This window comes from Hoplias malabaricus, chromosome 5, assembly GCF_029633855.1.
Source record: "Hoplias malabaricus isolate fHopMal1 chromosome 5, fHopMal1.hap1, whole genome shotgun sequence".
In the NCBI taxonomy this organism is placed as follows: Eukaryota; Metazoa; Chordata; class Actinopteri; order Characiformes; family Erythrinidae; genus Hoplias; species Hoplias malabaricus.
Genome location: NC_089804.1, coordinates 30,793,506 through 30,813,366, shown reverse-complemented (window position 1 = coordinate 30,813,366; position 19,861 = coordinate 30,793,506). Strand labels below are relative to the sequence as shown.

At 38.4% G+C, this 19,861-nt stretch overlaps 1 protein-coding gene across 1 annotated transcript in view; it reads left to right on the top strand.

The window, feature by feature from the left end:
• Positions 1–19,861, top strand: part of si:dkey-183j2.10 (probable glutamate receptor) — a gene marked incomplete at its 5' end in the record, with an annotated part of 94,267 nt that overhangs the window by 66,275 nt on the left and 8,131 nt on the right. The gene's annotated exons all lie outside the window — the stretch shown is intronic.

The following is a 19,861-nucleotide window of genomic DNA, read 5'->3' as shown; positions in this document are numbered from 1 at the left end:
AGCGCCCCCTAGTGGCTATCGTTATGACAATTTTTCTGCTCTTAGGGAGGCCTCCCAGGGACATACCAGTCAAATCCCATGATGATTGGACCTTGTTAAGGTTGTCAAACAGCTGATGACAGCTGATTGGTCGATGACAATCACAATTTTGCTCGAATCGAGTTGTCCTTAATTTTCCCTCTACAGCCTTGCCCATAGAAGCAGCATGCCAAGCGGCGGTCCGATCCGCCTTACGGATGCTGAGATATAAACTTGAAGCATTTACAGCGCCCCCTATATGAATATTGGCTTCTCCTTTGACAAGCTACCTCAGAATCATGTCTGAAAGTAGAATATGAAATGTAAACACATTTGAGTAAACCATGAGTTTGTTATAGATTTTTAAGTAAAACATAAAATAAGCCGAAGAGGTTCATTTGCATATGGCGGCCATCTTGAATCGAAATTTCAACGTTTTTTTGATAATTATTAAACTACAGGCTCCTGCGAACATTTTGACACCAAGCTCAAGAAAATTGGACAAAAATCCACGGAGGAGTACACAAAAGTAGGTTTTGCAAATTATGCAAAATAGCAAAAAATCTAAGTAGGCGGAGCTTAGTGGTTGTATGTACCTTTTTGATTCGGCAGGACCCAAGGAATCAGGGAAAAAAAAGATTTCGTCTCTACGCCACACGGGGTGGAAAATCTTTTAATGAAAGCGTTTTTTTCATGGCAGAAAAAGAAAAAGAATAATAATAAATATAGCCGCAAGCGGCGATTTACGGCTTCCTCGCTGTCCATGCAATGCATTTGCTTACTTTTGCCACTTTGAGATCATACACAACATTGCATACTCACTGCTGACTTAGGAGATCCAAAATTTCTGATTTTGATCTGTCTGTGAGCCTCAAGCACCATTGCTAAGCATTATGAGATGGGTGGTGGATTATTCACAGTGCAACACTGCCATCTGGTGGTGATGTTTTGTACTGGACCTTATAGATCAAACCAAGCAGTGCTGTTGGAGCTTTACCCACATACATTTGAACATGAACTACAATCTGAATTATGACCTGATATGCACATATCAGCAGAATCACAAGAACCTGAACCTTAATGATTATTAAAATAATGTGGAATTCCATTACTGCATGGCATCCAGATGCTACTAAAAGAGGTCTGTGACTTGCCTTAAAAATATCACACATGAACAGCTGTAACTAAAAAATGCTTTTGTCAATTGTTATGAAACGTCACAAGCTTCTTTCATATGTGCTCCAAAACAAATCATTACATTTTGTTAATAATAAGACAAGATAAGATAATCCTTGGATGATGGGCTCCCAGCCCTCTTCACTGCACAGTGTGTATCAGTCTGTCACTGCCTGAGAGACAGTGGGTAGCACCGACCTCAGTATAACCCATGCATCACTACTTACAACATATACACAATAAGTATGTATGTATATGCTATACAGGTACACATATACAGCTTGTGTATATATATATATATTCATATGTTACATCAATTTGTAAATGTTGGAAAAATATATATTTTAATTATTATTTTTATTATTAACTACTGTTGTCTCTTAGTAAAGCTATTAGAATCTGTGAGAGCGAATGAGAGAGAGAGAGAGAGAGAGAGAGAGAGAGAGATAAGAGGCAGAGAGCATGTCAGAAGGAATAGGAGGGAAGGGGGGAAGGGGGACTCTTCAATAATGCCTTTGAATACATTGCTGAGAATAACTCACATATGTTTGACCGCGAACTAGTCTGTGCTTAATGACTTAATATGGACATATGTGGTATCAGCAGAATCACAAGAACCTGAACTTTAATAATTATCAAAAAAAAGTTGAAATTTCATTACTGCGTGGCATCCAGGCTCTGCTTAGCACTGGTGTGTAACTTGCATTCTAAACATGACACATAAAGAGCTGTAAGTCAAAAATGCTTTTGCCAAATGTTATGAAAAAACACAAGCTTCTTTCATATGTGCTTCAGAACAGATCAATACATTTTGTTGGTACTGCATCCATAGGTGGCGCTATAACAAATTAAAAAACATATTTTTAAGTAGTTTTTCCAATTCTAGCGCCCCCTGTATGTGCATTTTGATCATAATTGATACACTTCTTCAGAGTCATACCATGCACATGTGTACCAATTTTGGTTTGATTTGAGTGAAGTTTGAATGAGTTATAGCTAAAAGAGTGCATTGGGCTCCGCCCACTTGTGTTCGTTGACGTATTGCAGCAACAGCGTGTCCAAATCTAAACATTTTTTTGATAATTATTTACCTACAGGCAATACACTTTGCAATGAGACCAATTGTGTGATGATAGGATCAAAACTCACGGACTAGTACGATAAATTCCATAATCACATACCTGACAATTGAAGAAAATCTATAATTTTTTTCTAAATAGTTGCAATTGCAATATTGTTAGACACTAGGTAGAGTATATTATGAAATTATTAACATGTCGATAGGTTAAATTTTCACTGAGATATTTCATATTTCATGTTTAAAAAATAAATTGCGCCCCCTTGTGGCTATCAACACGAAATTTTTTCTGCAAATACAAAGTGTGCCTATGAACATACCATGCAAATGCCATGTTGATTGGGCATTGTTAAGCCTGTCAAAAAAATGATGAAAAAAAATTGAAATTTGATTGGCTGTTGACATAGTTAAACGTGCCCGTATTGAGTCGTCCTTAATTTCCCATATGTAGGCTTGCTGACAGAACCAGCATGCCAAATGTCAACTTAATTGACCTTGTAGATCCTGAGATATTAGCCAAAAGACATTGTTAGCTATAACAGCGCCCCCTATAATATTTCATGCAACAGCAAATGCATGCTACCTCAGAATCATGTCTAGAAGCAACGTGTGAAAGGTCATCAGATTTGAGTTAAGCATGAAGGAGTTAGAGATGTTTGAGTAAAATTTGCAATTCACGGTACACATTCATTTGCATATGTCGGCCATCTTGTTTCGAAATGTCTGGATGTTTTTGATAATTATTGACCAGCTCACTCCTGTGAACGTTTTGACACCAAGGTCATGGGGATCAGACAAAAATCCAGGGACTAGTTCACAAAAATAAATTTTGCAAATTATGCTAATTAGCAAAAAATCTAAGTAGGCGGAGCTTAGTGGTTGTATCGACCTTTTTGATTCATCGGGACCCAAGGATCATGTAGAAACAAAAATTTCGTCTCTACGCCACACGGCGTGGAAAATCCTTTAATGAAAGCGTTTTCTTTCGCTGCAGCGCCCCCTTGAGGCCAATCAAGCTGATATTTTGCGCCTGAGTAGCGGGGGGGTTTACTAATTTTTGACCAAATATGAAGTCTGTAGGCCTTACGGTTTGGGCTGTGCGATCCGTTTTAAGGCAGAATTTTATTAGGAAGAATAATAATAATAAATATAGCCGCAAGCGGCAATTAACGGGGTTCTCGCTTAACAGGCCTGTTTGGAAGCAATAGGCCTACATCGCTGCCATGCTACCTTTAAAAGCATTTCTATAAGTAGAATCTTAAATTTGAACCCATTTGAGCAAAGTATGGAGTTAGAGATGTTCAAGTAAAACCTGTGATAAGCTGAAGAGGTTCATTTGCCATCATGAATCAAAATGTCAATTAATTCTATAATTACCTAGGGTCAGACTCATGTGAACGTTTTGGCACCAAGCTCAAGGGACTTGGTGAAAAATTCATAGACTTATTGACAAAAGTATGTTTTGCAAATTATGCAAATTAGCTCAAAATCTAAGTGGGCTGAGCTTTATGATCCAACAGCAAATTAGTTTGTCAAGTTTTGCCAAGGAATAAGGGACAAAAAGATTTCATCTCTAGGCCTTACGGTGTAGGAGATATAGACCTCAATGCTTTTCCCTTTGCTATAGCGCCACCATCTGGCCAAAGAATGTCATTTTCCTTGGCTGAGTCATTTTACACCTGCTGGACCTTGCTGCCAAGGGAGGTGTTTCTGGGCCTTATGGTCTTTGCTCCACATTGCATTTTGCATAATGTCTCAGAGCCACTGTAGTTCAACAGCACAATGTATAGTCTTAGACTGCCATCTGCTGGTGAGAAATGACTACTTTCCCATATTTTTAGATCAGCCATGAAAGCACATACAGAAAGATTTAAGCATGTACTCCTATGTGGATATTTACCTAACATGGGCATGTACGGTATCAGCTGAATCCTAAGGATCTGAACTTTAACAAAAAATTGTTGCACTTTTATTACTATGTAGCTTACAGGCCACTCCCAATAACACAGATCTAGCATGTATTCCTCAAGTCAAATATAAGCTATATGTGTACACTAATATACACCTATAACTCAAAAATGCTTTCCCCAAAAATTTTAAAACGTCACATACTTGATCAGACTGAGGACAAAATGTCATAATTAAGTTGGGGTGCCACTGCGTTCCTAGATGGCGCTATAACATAAAAAAGCCCATTTAATCAGTTTTTGTCCAATTGTAGCGCCCCCTTTTGGTAAATTTTGATCATATTGTACATACGTCTTCAGGACAAGACCATACATACTTCTGTCACGTTTGGTCTTGATTGGACTTAATTTGTTTGAGTTATAGCTAAAAGAATGTTTAAAGTTCCCCACACTTCAATTAATTGTTTTATTACAACAAAAGTTTGTCCAAATGTTGAACTTTTTTTGATAATTATTTACCTACAGACTCTGCAGATTCCAACAAGGTCAACTGTTTGTGAATATCGCAAAATTCCACGGACTAGTTCGAAAAGCTTCAATTTTGAACATTTGGAAACTGAGAAAAAGCAAAGCATTTTTTGACAACACTTGCAATTACAAAGTTGTTAGGCCCTCTGCAGAGTATAAAAAGAAGCAAACTGCGTGTCAATATGCTTAATTTTCACAGAGATATATAATATTTTCTTGATATAGCGCCCCCTAGTGGCTATCGTTATGACAATTTTTCTGCTCTTAGGGAGGCCTCCCAGGGACATACCAGTCAAATCCCATGATGATTGGACCTTGTTAAGGTTGTCAAACAGCTGATGACAGCTGATTGGTCGATGACAATCACAATTTTGCTCGAATCGAGTTGTCCTTAATTTTCCCTCTACAGCCTTGCCCATAGAAGCAGCATGCCAAGCGGCGGTCCGATCCGCCTTACGGATGCTGAGATATAAACTTGAAGCATTTACAGCGCCCCCTATATGAATATTGGCTTCTCCTTTGACAAGCTACCTCAGAATCATATCTGAAAGTAGAATATGAAATGTAAACACATTTGAGTAAACCATGAGTTTGTTATAGATTTTTAAGTAAAACATAAAATAAGCCGAAGAGGTTCATTTGCATATGGCGGCCATCTTGAATTGAAATTTCAACGTTTTTTTGATAATTATTAAACTACAGGCTCCTGCGAACATTTTGACACCAAGCTCAAGAAAATTGGACAAAAATCCACGGAGGAGTACACAAAAGTAGGTTTTGCAAATTATGCAAAATAGCAAAAAATCTAAGTAGGCGGAGCTTAGTGGTTGTATGTACCTTTTTGATTCGGCAGGACCCAAGGAATCAGGGAAAAAAAAGATTTCGTCTCTACGCCACACGGGGTGGAAAATCTTTTAATGAAAGCGTTTTCCTTCGCTGTAGCGCCCCCTTGAGGCCAATTGGGCTGATATTTCGTGCCTGAGTAGCGAGACCGACTACTACCTATTGACCAAGTCTCAAGTGTCTAGGCCTTACGGTTTGGGCTGTGCGATTCGTTTTATGGCAGAAAAAGAAAAAGAATAATAATAATAATAAATATAGCCGCAAGCGGCAATTAACGGGGTTCTCGCTTAACAGGCCTGTTTGGAAGCAATAGGCCTACATCGCTGACATGCTACCTTTAAAAGCATTTCTATAAGTAGAATCTGAAATTTGAACCCATTTGAGCAAAGTATGAAGGAGTTAGAGATGTTCAAGTAAAACCTGTGATAAGCTGAAGAGGTTCATTTGCATATGGCGGCCATCTTGAATCAGAATGTCAACATTCGTTCTATAATTACCTAGGGTCAGACTCGTGAACGTTTTGGCACCAAGCTCAAGGGAATTGGTCAAAAATTCAAAGACTTATTGACAAAAGTATATTTTGCAAATTATGCAAATTAGCTCAAAATCTAAGTGGGCTGAGCTAAATGATCCAATAGCAAATTAGTTTGTCTAAAGTCAAGGAATAAGGGAAAAAAAAGATTTCATCTATAGGCCTTACGGTGTAGGAGATATAGACCGCAATGCTTTTCCCTTTGCTATAGCGCCACCATCTGGCCAAAGAGTGTCATTTTCCTTGGCTGAGTCATTTCACACCTGCTGGATGTTGCTGCCAAGGGAGGTGTTTCTGGGCCTTATGGTCTTTGCTCCACATTGCATTTTGCATAATGTCTCAGAGCCACTGTAGTTCAACAGCACAATGTATAGTTTTAGACTGCCATCTGCTGGTGAGAAATAACTACTTTCACATATATTTAGCTCTGCCATGAATGCACATATTTGCCCTGTGAAGGTCTGGCGTCCCCTCCAGGGTGTATTCCCGCCTTGCGCCCGATGATTCCAGGTAGGCTCTGGACCCCCCGCGACCCTAAGTTGGATAAGCGGTTACAGATAATGGATGGATGGATGGATGAATGCACATATAGAAACATTTGAGCGTGTACTCCTATGTGGATATTTACCTAACATGGACATATGTGGTATTAGCTGAATCCTAAGGATCCGAACTTTAATACTGATCAAAAAATTGTTGCCTTGCGCCCAATGATTCCAGGTAGGCTCTGGACCCACCGCGACCCTGAACTGGATAAGCGGTTACAGATAATGAATGAATGAAAAAATTGTTGCACTTTTATTACTATGTAGCTTACAGGCCCCTCACAATAAGAGAGATCTAGCATGTTTTCCACAAGTCAAATATTTGCAATATGTGTACACTAATATACACCTATAACTCAAAAACACTTTCCCCAAAAATTTTAAAACTTCACATGCTTGATCAGACTGAGGAGCAGATGTCATGATTAAGTTGGCGTGCCACTGCATTCCTAGATGGCGCTATAACATAAAAAAGCCAATTAAATCAGTTTTTGTCCAATTGTAGCGCCCCCTTTTGGTAAATTTTGATCATATTGTACATACTTCTTCAGGGTAGGACCATACATACGTCTGTCATGGTTGGTCTTGATTAGACTTAATTTGTTTGAGTTATAGCTAAAAGAATGTTTAAAGCTCCACACGCTTCAATTAATTGTTTTATTACAACAAAAGTTTGTCCAAATGTTGAACTTTTTTTGATAATTATTTACCTACAGACTCTGCAGATTCCAACAAGGTCAACTGTTTGGGAATATCGCAAAATTCCACGGACTAGTTCGAAAAGGTTCAATTTTGAACATTTGGAAACTGAGAAAAAGCAAAGCATTTTTTGACAACACTTGCAATTACAAAGTTGTTAGGCCCTCTGCAGAGTATAAAAAGAAGCAAACTGTGTGTCAATATGCTTAATTTTCACAGAGATATATAATATTTTCTTGACATAGCGCCCCCTAGTGGCTATCGTTATGACAATTTTTCTGCTCTTAGGGAGGCCTACCAGGGACATACCAGTCAAATCCCATGATGATTGGACCTTGTTAAGGTTGTCAAACAGCTGATGACAGCTGATTGGTCGATGACAATCACAATTTTGCTCGAATCGAGTTGTCCTTAATTTTCCCTCTACAGCCTTGCCCATAGAAGCAGCATGCCAAGCGGCGGTCCGATCCGCCTTACGGATGCTGAGATATAAACTTGAAGCATTTACAGCGCCCCCTATATGAATATTGGCTTCTCCTTTGACAAGCTACCTCAGAATCATGTCTGAAAGTAGAATATGAAATGTAAACACATTTGAGTAAACCATGAGTTTGTTATAGATTTTTAAGTAAAACATAAAATAAGCCGAAGAGGTTCATTTGCATATGGCGGCCATCTTGAATCGAAATTTCAACGTTTTTTTGATAATTATTAAACTACAGGCTCCTGCGAACATTTTGACACCAAGCTCAAGAAAATTGGACAAAAATCCACGGAGGAGTACACAAAAGTAGGTTTTGCAAATTATGCAAAATAGCAAAAAATCTAAGTAGGCGGAGCTTAGTGGTTGTATGTACCTTTTTGATTTGGCAGGACCCAAGGAATCAGGGAAAAAAAAGATTTCGTCTCTACGCCACACGGGGTGGAAAATCTTTTAATGAAAGCGTTTTCCTTCGCTGTAGCGCCCCCTTGAGGCCAATTGGGCTGATATTTTGTGCCTGAGTAGCGAGACTGACTACTACCTATTGACCAAGTCTCAAGTCTCTAGGCCTTACGGTTTGGGCTGTGCGATTCGTTTTATGGCAGAAAAAGAAAAAGAATAATAATAATAATAATAACAAATTAAAATCAGAACAAACACAATAGGGTTTCAAGCACTTCGTGCTCGAACCCCTAAATATAGCCGCAAGCGACAATTAACGGGGTTCTCGCAGAATAGGCCTGTTTGGAAACAATAGGCCTACATCGCTGATATGGTACCCTTAAAATCATGTCCTTAAGTAGAATCTGAAATTTGAACCCATTTGAATAAAGTATGGAGGAGTTACAGACGTTCAAGTAAAACTTGTGATAAGCCGAAGAGGTTCATCTGCATATGGAGGCCATCTTGAATGAAAATGTCAACATTGTTTCTATAATTACCTAGTGTCAGACTCATGTGAACGTTTTGGCACCATGCTCAAGAAAATTGGACAAAAATGCACAGACTTATTGACAAAAGTATGCTTTGCATTTCGTGCTTGAACCCCTAAATATAGCTGCATGGCATGGTCCTAACACGAATGGGCCTAATTGGGACCTTTGGCCAGTCTGAGAGGTCAATGAGGCCTTAGGACACATGAACCATTTAGGCCAAACAAGGTAAAAATGAATCTATGATTTTGTTATATCTTCAACTAGCAGCTAACATTTGGAAATGTCTCATGTACTTACGAAGTGCCCCATAGACACCCTGTAAATATTTCTTTATGATTGGGCCTTGTTGGGCCTTTCAAAGAGCTGCTGAAACCTCAGTGGCCAATGGCAGCCATTGTGTATAGTAAATATCAACAACAACATGGAATCGGATTAAGTACATCACTCACTAACTGCATGTCACGTGTCCATGAGGTGTCCATTAAAGCAAGGATCTGCACAATGAGGCCTTAGTGTTGGTGTAAGGAGCATCAGTACAGAGAGACCCTAAGCAGTTTTGGACAGTGAGGTTTCACAAGTGCTAATGAACCATTTGTTTTAGTTTAGCAAAGGACATGATATGACTGGTGAGCACCGTTTTTAATTATGATAAATATTTTTGTTCATATGTTATGACTTTTGACCTGTACAGAGAAATAAGTTCTTGAATGTAGATGAACAAAGCAATATATGGTCTTAGAGTGCCACCTGCTGGTGAAACAATTTACTACTGTCCCATAGAGGAGCTGAGCTGTTACAAATGCACATAGAGATTTTTTAATCAGGTACTGCTCTTTGAATATTTCATTCACATGGACATATATGGTATCAGAGGAATCCTAAGGACCTGAACTTTAATTATTGATAATAAAATGTGGAACTTTCATCAGTATGTGGCTTACAGGCCCCTCCCAATTACAGAAATCCAGCATGAACACAGAAACTGCACATAACATGTAATTGTGTAATTGTAGCTCTCCCTTTTGATGGATTTCTGTCATATTGTACAGGCTCCTTCAGGGTAAGACTCTACATATGTATGTAAATTGTGGTCTTAATTGGGCTTCATTTGTTTGAGATACAGCTGAAAGAATGTAAAAACTCAGCACACTTGGACTAATTGATTTATTGTTTCAACAGTGTGTCCAAATGTTGTACTTTTTTGGATAATTATTTACCTACAGACTCTGCAGATTCCAACAAAGTCAATTGTTTTGGAATAGAGCCAAATTCCACGGACTAGTTCGAAAAAGTTCAATTTTGAACAACTGGTTATTGAGAAAAAACGATGCATTTTTTCACAACACTTGCAATTACAAAGTTGTTAGGCCATCTGCAGAGTATACAAAGCTGCAAACTGCGTGTCGATACACTTAATTTTTGCTTAGATATATCACATTTTCTTGATATAGCGCCACCTAGTGGCTATCGTTACGTAATTTTTTATGCACTTAGGAAGTGACCCCAGGAACATACCAGTCAAGTCTCATGATGATTGGACCTTGTTAAGGTAGTCAAACAGCTGCTGAAAACTAATTGGCCGATGACGATCACAATTTTGCCCGAATCGCGTTGTCCTTAATTTTCCACTTATAGCTTTGCCCATAGAAGCAGCATGCCAAAGGATGGTTCAAACTGCCTTGCGGATGCTGAGATATACACTTGTAGCATTTACAGCGCCCCCTATATGAATATTGGCTCCTCCTTTGACTTGGTACCTCAGAATCATGAGAGTAAGTTCAATATGCAAATTGAACACATTTGAGTAAAGTATACAATTGTTATGAATTTTTAAGTAAAACAGACGAAGAGCCGAAGAGGTTCATTTGCATATGGCGGCCATCTTGAATCCGAATTCTAACATTTTTTGGATAATTATTAACCTCCAGACTCTTACAAACAATTTGGCACCATGCTCAACAGAATTGGACAAAAATCCACAGACTAGTTCGCAAAAGTAGGTTTTGCAAATTATGCAAAATAGCAAAAAATCTAAGTGGGCGGAGCTTAGTGGTTGTATTGACCTTTTTGATTCGGCAGGACTCAAGGAATCAGGGGGAAAAAAAATTTCGTCTCTACGCCTCACGTGGTAGGAGCGCCGTAAGATAATGCGTTGTCCTTCGCTGTAGCGCCCCCATGAGGCCAATCAGTCTGATTTTTTGCGCCTGAGTAGCGGGAGGGTTTACTACCTACTGACCAAGCCTCAAGTCTGTAGGCCTTACGGTTTGGGCTGTGCGATCGTTTGTAGTGCAGAAAAAGAACCGGAAGAATAATAATAAAAATAAAAATCCTAACAATTATAATAGGGTTTCAAGCACTTTGTGCTCGAACCCCTAATAACAAATTAAAATCAGAACAAACACAATAGGGTTTCAAGCACTTCGTGCTCGAACCCCTAATAATAATAATAAAAATCTGAACAAAAACAATAGGCTTCCTTTGCACTTTGTGCTCGGAAGCCTAATAATAACAAATTAAAATCAGAACAAACACAATAGGGTTTCAAGCACTTCGTGCTCGAACCCCTAATAATAATAATAACAAATTAAAATCAGAACAAACACAATAGGGTTTCAAGCACTTCGTGCTCGAACCCCTAAATATAGCCGCAAGCGGCAATTAACGGGGTTCTCGCTTAACAGGCCTGTTTGGAAGCAATAGGCCTACATCGCTGCCATGCTACCTTTAAAAGCATTTCTATAAGTAGAATCTTAAATTTGAACCCATTTGAGCAAAGTATGGAGTTAGAGATGTTCAAGTAAAACCTGTGATAAGCTGAAGAGGTTCATTTGCCATCATGAATCAAAATGTCAATTAATTCTATAATTACCTAGGGTCAGACTCATGTGAACGTTTTGGCACCAAGCTCAAGGGACTTGGTGAAAAATTCATAGACTTATTGACAAAAGTATGTTTTGCAAATTATGCAAATTAGCTCAAAATCTAAGTGGGCTGAGCTTTATGATCCAACAGCAAATTAGTTTGTCTTAAGCCAAGGAATAAGGGACAAAAAGATTTCATCTCTAGGCCTTACGGTGTAGGAGATATAGACCTCAATGCTTTTCCCTTTGCTATAGCGCCACCATCTGGCCAAAGAATGTCATTTTCCTTGGCTGAGTCATTTTACACCTGCTGGACCTTGCTGCCAAGGGAGGTGTTTCTGGGCCTTATGGTCTTTGCTCCACATTGCATTTTGCATAATGTCTCAGAGCCACTGTAGTTCAACAGCACAATGTATAGTCTTAGACTGCCATCTGCTGGTGAGAAATGACTACTTTCCCATATTTTTAGATAAGCCATGAAAGCACATACAGAAAGATTTAAGCATGTACTCCAATGTGGATATTTACCTAACATGGGCATGTACGGTATCAGCTGAATCCTAAGGATCTGAACTTTAACAAAAAATTGTTGCACTTTTATTACTATGTAGCTTACAGGCCACTCCCAATAACACAGATCTAGCATGTATTCCTCAAGTCAAATATGAGCTATATGTGTACACTAATATACACCTATAACTCAAAAATGCTTTCCCCAAAAATTTTAAAACGTCACATACTTGATCAGACTGAGGACCAGATGTCATAATTAAGTTGGGGTGCCACTGCGTTCCTAGATGGCGCTATAACATAAAAAAGCCCATTTAATCAGTTTTTGTCCAATTGTAGCGCCCCCTTTTGGTAAATTTTGATCATATTGTACATACGTCTTCAGGACAAGACCATACATACTTCTGTCACGTTTGGTCTTGATTGGACTTAATTTGTTTGAGTTATAGCTAAAAGAATGTTTAAAGCTCCCCACACTTCAATTAATTGTTTTATTACAACAAAAGTTTGTCCAAATGTTGAACTTTTTTTGATAATTATTTACCTACAGACTCTGCAGATTCCAACAAGGTCAACTGTTTGTGAATATCACAAAATTCCACGGACTAGTTCGAAAAGCTTCAATTTTGAACATTTGGAAACTGAGAAAAAGCAAAGCATTTTTTGACAACACTTGCAATTACAAAGTTAGGCCCTCTGCAGAGTATAAAAAGAAGCAAACTGCGTGTCAATATGCTTAATTTTCACAGAGATATATAATATTTTCTTGATATAGCGCCCCCTAGTGGCTATCGTTATGACAATTTTTCTGCTCTTAGGGAGGCCTCCCAGGGACATACCAGTCAAATCCCATGATGATTGGACCTTGTTAAGGTTGTCAAACAGCTGATGACAGCTGATTGGTCGATGACAATCACAATTTTGCTCGAATCGAGTTGTCCTTAATTTTCCCTCTACAGCCTTGCCCATAGAAGCAGCATGCCAAGCGGCGGTCCGATCCGCCTTACGGATACTGAGATATAAACTTGAAGCATTTACAGCGCCCCCTATATGAATATTGGCTTCTCCTTTGACAAGCTACCTCAGAATCATGTCTGAAAGTAGAATATGAAATGTAAACACATTTGAGTAAACCATGAGTTTGTTATAGATTTTTAAGTAAAACATAAAATAAGCCGAAGAGGTTCATTTGCATATGGCGGCCATCTTGAATCGAAATTTCAACGTTTTTTTGATAATTATTAAACTACAGGCTCCTGCGAACATTTTGACACCAAGCTCAAGAAAATTGGACAAAAATCCACGGAGGAGTACACAAAAGTAGGTTTTGCAAATTATGCAAAATAGCAAAAAATCTAAGTAGGCGGAGCTTAGTGGTTGTATGTACCTTTTTGATTCGGCAGGACCCAAGGAATCAGGGAAAAAAAAGATTTCGTCTCTACGCCACACGGGGTGGAAAATCTTTTAATGAAAGCGTTTTCCTTCGCTGTAGCGCCCCCTTGAGGCCAATTGGGCTGATATTTTGCGCCTGAGTAGCGAGACCGACTACTACCTATTGACCAAGTCTCAAGTGTCTAGGCCTTACGGTTTGGGCTGTGCGATTCGTTTTATGGCAGAAAAAGAAAAAGAATAATAATAATAATAATAACAAATTAAAATCAGAACAAACACAATAGGGTTTCAAGCACTTCGTGCTCGAACCCCTAATAATAATAATAATAATAAAAATCAGAACAAAAACAAAAGGCTTCTTTGCACTTCGTGCTCAGAAGCCTAAATATAGCCGCAAGCGGCGATTTATGGCTTCCTCGCTTTGTAGGCAATACATTTGCTTACGTTTGCCACTTTGAGATCATACACAACATTGCATACTCTCTGCTGACTTAAGACATCCAAAATTTCTGATTTTGATCTGTCTGTGAGGCTCAAGCACCATTGCTAAGCATTATGAGATGGGTGGTGGATTATTCACAGTGCAACACTGCCATCTGGTGGTGGTGTGTTGTACTGGACCTTGTGGATCAAACCAAGCAGTGCTGTTGGAGCTTTACCCACATACATTTGAACATGAACTACAATCTGAATTATGACCTGATATGCACATATTTGGTATCAGCAGAATCACAAGAACCTGAACCTTAAGGATTATTAACAAAAATGTGGAATTCCATTACTGCATGGCATCCAGATGCTACTAAAAGAGTTCTGTGACTTGCCTTAAAAATATCATACATGAACAGCTGTAACTCAAAAATGCTTTTGTCAAATGTTATGAAACGTCACAAGCTTCTTTCATAGGTGCTCCAAAACAAATCATTACATTTTGTTAATAATAAGATAAGACAAGATAATCCCTGGATGATGGGCTCTCAGCCCTCTTAACTGCACAGTGTGTATCAGTCTGTCACTGCCTGAGAGACAGTGGGTAGCACCGACATCAGTATAACCCATGCATCACTACTTACAACATATGCCCAATAAGTATGTATGTATATGCTATACAGGTACACATATACAGCTTGTGTGTATATATATTCATATGTTATATAAATTTGTAAATGTTGGAAAAATATATAATTTAATTATTATTTTTATTATTTACTACTGTTGTCTCTTAGTAAAGCTATTTGAATCTGAGAGAGAGAGAGAGAGAGAGATAAGAGGCAGAGAGCATGTCAGAAAGAGAAGGGGGGAAGGGGGACTCTTCAATAATGCCTTTGAATACATTGCTGAGAATAACTCACATATGTTTGACCGCGAACTAGTCTGTGCTTGATGACTTAATATGGACATATGTGGTATCAGCAGAATCACAAGAACCTGAAGTTTAATAATTATCAAAAAAAGTTTAAATTTCATTACTGCGTGACATCCAGGCTCTGCTTAGCACTGGTGGGTAACTTGCATTCTAAATATGACACATAAACAGCTGTAAGTCAAAAATGCTTTTGCCAAATGTTATGAAAAAACACAAGCTTCTTTCATATGTGCTTCAGAACAGATCAATACATTTTGTTGGTACTGCATCCATAGGTGGCGCTATAACAAATAAAAACCTTTTTTTAAGTATTTTTTCCAATTCTAGCGCCCTCTGTATGTGCATTTTGATCATATTTGAAACACTTCTTCAGAGGAAGATCTTGCACATGTGTACCCATTTTGGTTTGATTTGGGTGAAGTTTGAATGAGTTATAGCTAAAAGAGTGCATCGGGCTCCGCCCACTTGTGTTTGTTGACGTATTGTAGCAACAGCGTGTCCAAATCTAAACATTTTTTTAATAATTATGTACCTACAGGCAAGACACTTTGCAATGAGACCAATTGTGTGTTGATAGGACCAAAACTCACGGACTAGTACGATAAATTCCATAATCACATACCTGACAATTGAAGAAAATCTATACTTTTTTTCTAAATAGTTGCAATTGCAATATTGTTAGACACTAGGTAGAGTGTATTATGAAATTATTAACATGTCGATAAGTCAAATTTTCACTGAGATATTCCATATTTCATGTTTAAAAAATAAATTGCGCCCCCTTGTGGCTATCAACACGAAAATTTTTCTGCAAATACAAAGTGTGTCCATGAACATACCATGCAAATGCCATGATGATTGGGCATTGTTAAGCCTGTCAAAAAAATGATGAAGAAAAACTGAACTTTGATTGGCTGTTGACATCGTTAAACGTGCCCGTATTGAGTCGTTCTTAATTTCCCATATGTAGGCTTGCACACAGAACCAGCATGCCAAATGTCAACTTAATTGGCCTTGTAGATGCTGAGATATTAGCCAAAAGACAATGTTAGCTATAACAGCGCCCCCTATAATATTTCATGCAACAGCAAATGCATGCTACCTCAGAATCATGTCTAGAAGCAACGTGTGAAAGGTCATCAGATTTGAGTTAAGCATAAAGGAGTTACAGATATTTGAGTAAAATTTGCAATTCACGGTACACATTCATTTGCATATGTCGGCCATCTTGTTTCGAAATGTCAGGATGTTTGTAATAATTATTGACCAGCTCCCTCATGTGAACGTTTTGACACCAAGGTCATGGGGATCAGACAAAAACCCAGGGACTAGTTCGCAAAAATAGATTTTGCGAATTATGCTAATTAGCAAAAAATCTAAGTGGGCGGAGCTTAGTGGTTGTATGTACCTTTTTGATTCATCGGGACCCAAGGATCATGGAGAAAAAAAAAATTCGTCTCTACTCCACACGGCGTGGAAAATCCTTTAATGAAAGCGTTTTCTGTCGCTGTAGCGCCCCCTTGAGGCCAATCAGGCTGATATTTTGCGCCTGAGTAGCGGGAGGGTTTACTATCTTTTGACCAAGTACCAAGTCTGTAGGCCTTACGGTTTGGGCTGTGCGATCCGTTTTAAGGCAGAATTTTTGTTCGGAATAATAATAATAATAAATATAGCCGCAAGCGGCGATTTACGGCTTCCTCGCTTTGTAGGCAATAAATTTGCTTACGTTTGCCACTTTGAGATCATACACAACATTGCATACTCTCTGCTGACTTAAGACATCCAAAATTTCTGATTTTGATCTGTCTGTGAGGCTCAAGCACCATTGCTAAGCATTATGAGATGGGTGGTGGATTATTCACAGTGCAACACTGCTATCTGGTGGTGGTGTGTTGTACTGGACCTTGTGGATCAAACCAAGCAGTGCTGTTGGAGCTTTACCCACATACATTTGAACATGAACTACAATCTGAATTATGACCTGATATGCACATATCAGCAGAATCACAAGAACCTGAACCTTAATGATTATTAAAATAATGTGGAATTCCATTACTGCATGGCATCCAGATGCTACTAAAAGAGGTCTGTGACTTGCCTTAAAAATATCACACATGAACAGCTGTAACTAAAAAATGCTTTTGTCAATTGTTATGAAACGTCACAAGCTTCTTTCATATGTGCTCCAAAACAAATCATTACATTTTGTTAATAATAAGATAAGATAAGATAATCCTTGGATGATGGGCTCCCAGCCCTCTTCACTGCACAGTGTGTATCAGTCTGTCACTGCCTGAGAGACAGTGGGTAGCACCGACCTCAGTATAACCCATGCATCACTACTTACAACATATACACAATAAGTATGTATGTATATGCTATACAGGTACACATATACAGCTTGTGTATATATATATATATTCATATGTTACATCAATTTGTAAATGTTGGAAAAATATATATTTTAATTATTATTTTTATTATTAACTACTGTTGTCTCTTAGTAAAGCTATTAGAATCTGTGAGAGCGAATGAGAGAGAGAGAGAGAGAGAGATAAGAGGCAGAGAGCATGTCAGAAGGAATAGGAGGGAAGGGGGGAAGGGGGACTCTTCAATAATGCCTTTGAATACATTGCTGAGAATAACTCACATATGTTTGACCGCGAACTAGTCTGTGCTTAATGACTTAATATGGACATATGTGGTATCAGCAGAATCACAAGAACCTGAACTTTAATAATTATCAAAAAAAAGTTGAAATTTCATTACTGCGTGGCATCCAGGCTCTGCTTAGCACTGGTGTGTAACTTGCATTCTAAACATGACACATAAAGAGCTGTAAGTCAAAAATGCTTTTGCCAAATGTTATGAAAAAACACAAGCTTCTTTCATATGTGCTTCAGAACAGATCAATACATTTTGTTGGTACTGCATCCATAGGTGGCGCTATAACAAATTAAAAAACATATTTTTAAGTAGTTTTTCCAATTCTAGCGCCCCCTGTATGTGCATTTTGATCATAATTGATACACTTCTTCAGAGTCATACCATGCACATGTGTACCAATTTTGGTTTGATTTGAGTGAAGTTTGAATGAGTTATAGCTAAAAGAGTGCATTGGGCTCCGCCCACTTGTGTTCGTTGACGTATTGCAGCAACAGCGTGTCCAAATCTAAACATTTTTTTGATAATTATTTACCTACAGGCAATACACTTTGCAATGAGACCAATTGTGTGTTGATAGGATCAAAACTCACGGACTAGTACGATAAATTCCATAATCACATACCTGACAACTGAAGAAAATCTATAATTTTTTTTTAAATACTTGCAATTGCAATATTGTTAGACACTACGTACAGTATATTATGAAACTATTAACATGTCGATAGGGTAAATTTTCACTGAGATATTCCATATTTCATGTTTAAAAAATAAATTGCGCCCCCTTGTGGCTATCAACACGAAAATTTTTCTGCAAATACTAAGTGTGTCCATGAACATACTATGCCAATGTCATGATGATTGGGCATTGTTAAGCCTGTCAAAAAAATGATGAAATAAAACTGAAATTTGATTGGCTGTTGACATCATTAAACGTGCCCGTATTGAGTCGTCCTTAATTTCCCATATGTAGGCATGCTCACTGAACCAGCATGCCAAATGTCAACTTAATTGGCCTTGTAGATGCTGAGATATTAGCCAAAAGACCTTGCTAGGTATAACAGCGCCCCCTATAATATTTCAGGCAACAGCAAATGCATGCTACCTCAGAATCATGTCTAGAAGCAACGTGTGAAAGGTCATCAGATTTGAGTTAAGCATGAAGGAGTTACAGATTTTTAAGTAAAATTTGCAATTCACGGTACACATTCATTTGCATATGTCGGCCATCTTGTTTCGAAATGTCAGGATGTTTTTGATAATTATTGACCAGCTCACTCCTGTGAACGTTTTGACACCAAGGTCATGGGGATCAGAAAAAAATCCAGGGACTAGTTCGCGAAAATAGATTTTGCGAATTATGCTAATTAGCAAAAAATCTAAGTAGGCGGAGCTTAGTGGTTGTATGTACCTTTTTGATTCATCAGGACCCAAGGATCATGTAGAAAAAAAAATTTCATCTCTACGCCACACGGCGTGGAAAATCCTTTAATGAAAGCGTTTTTCTTTGCTGTAGCGCCCCCTTGAGGCCAAATACGCTGTTATTTTCCACGATCGTAGAGTGTGACCTTATTTATCTGGTGACCCAGTACCAAGTCTGTAGGCCTTACGGTTTGGGCTGTGCGATCCGTTTCAGGCGAAATTTGGGGGAAGAATAATAATAATAATAAAAATCAGAAAAAAAACAATAGGCTTCCTTTGCACGTTGTGCTCGGAAGCCTAAATATAGCCGCAAGCGGTGATTTACGGCTTCCTCGCTGTCCATGCAATGCATTTGCTTACTTTTGCCACTTTGAGATCATACACAACATTGCATACTCACTGCTGACTTAGGAGATCCAAAATTTCTGATTTTGATCTGTCTGTGAGCCTCAAGCACCATTGCTAAGCATTATGAGATGGGTGGTGGATTATTCACAGTGCAACACTGCCATCTGGTGGTGATGTTTTGTACTGGACCTTATAGATCAAACCAAGCAGTGCTGTTGGAGCTTTACCCACATACATTTGAACATGAACTACAATCTGAATTATGACCTGATATGCACATATCAGCAGAATCACAAGAACCTGAACCTTAATGATTATTAAAATAATGTGGAATTCCATTACTGCATGGCATCCAGATGCTACTAAAAGAGGTCTGTGACTTGCCTTAAAAATATCACACATGAACAGCTGTAACTAAAAAATGCTTTTGTCAATTGTTATGAAACGTCACAAGCTTCTTTCATATGTGCTCCAAAACAAATCATTACATTTTGTTAATAATAAGATAAGATAAGATAATCCTTGGATGATGGGCTCCCAGCCCTCTTCACTGCAC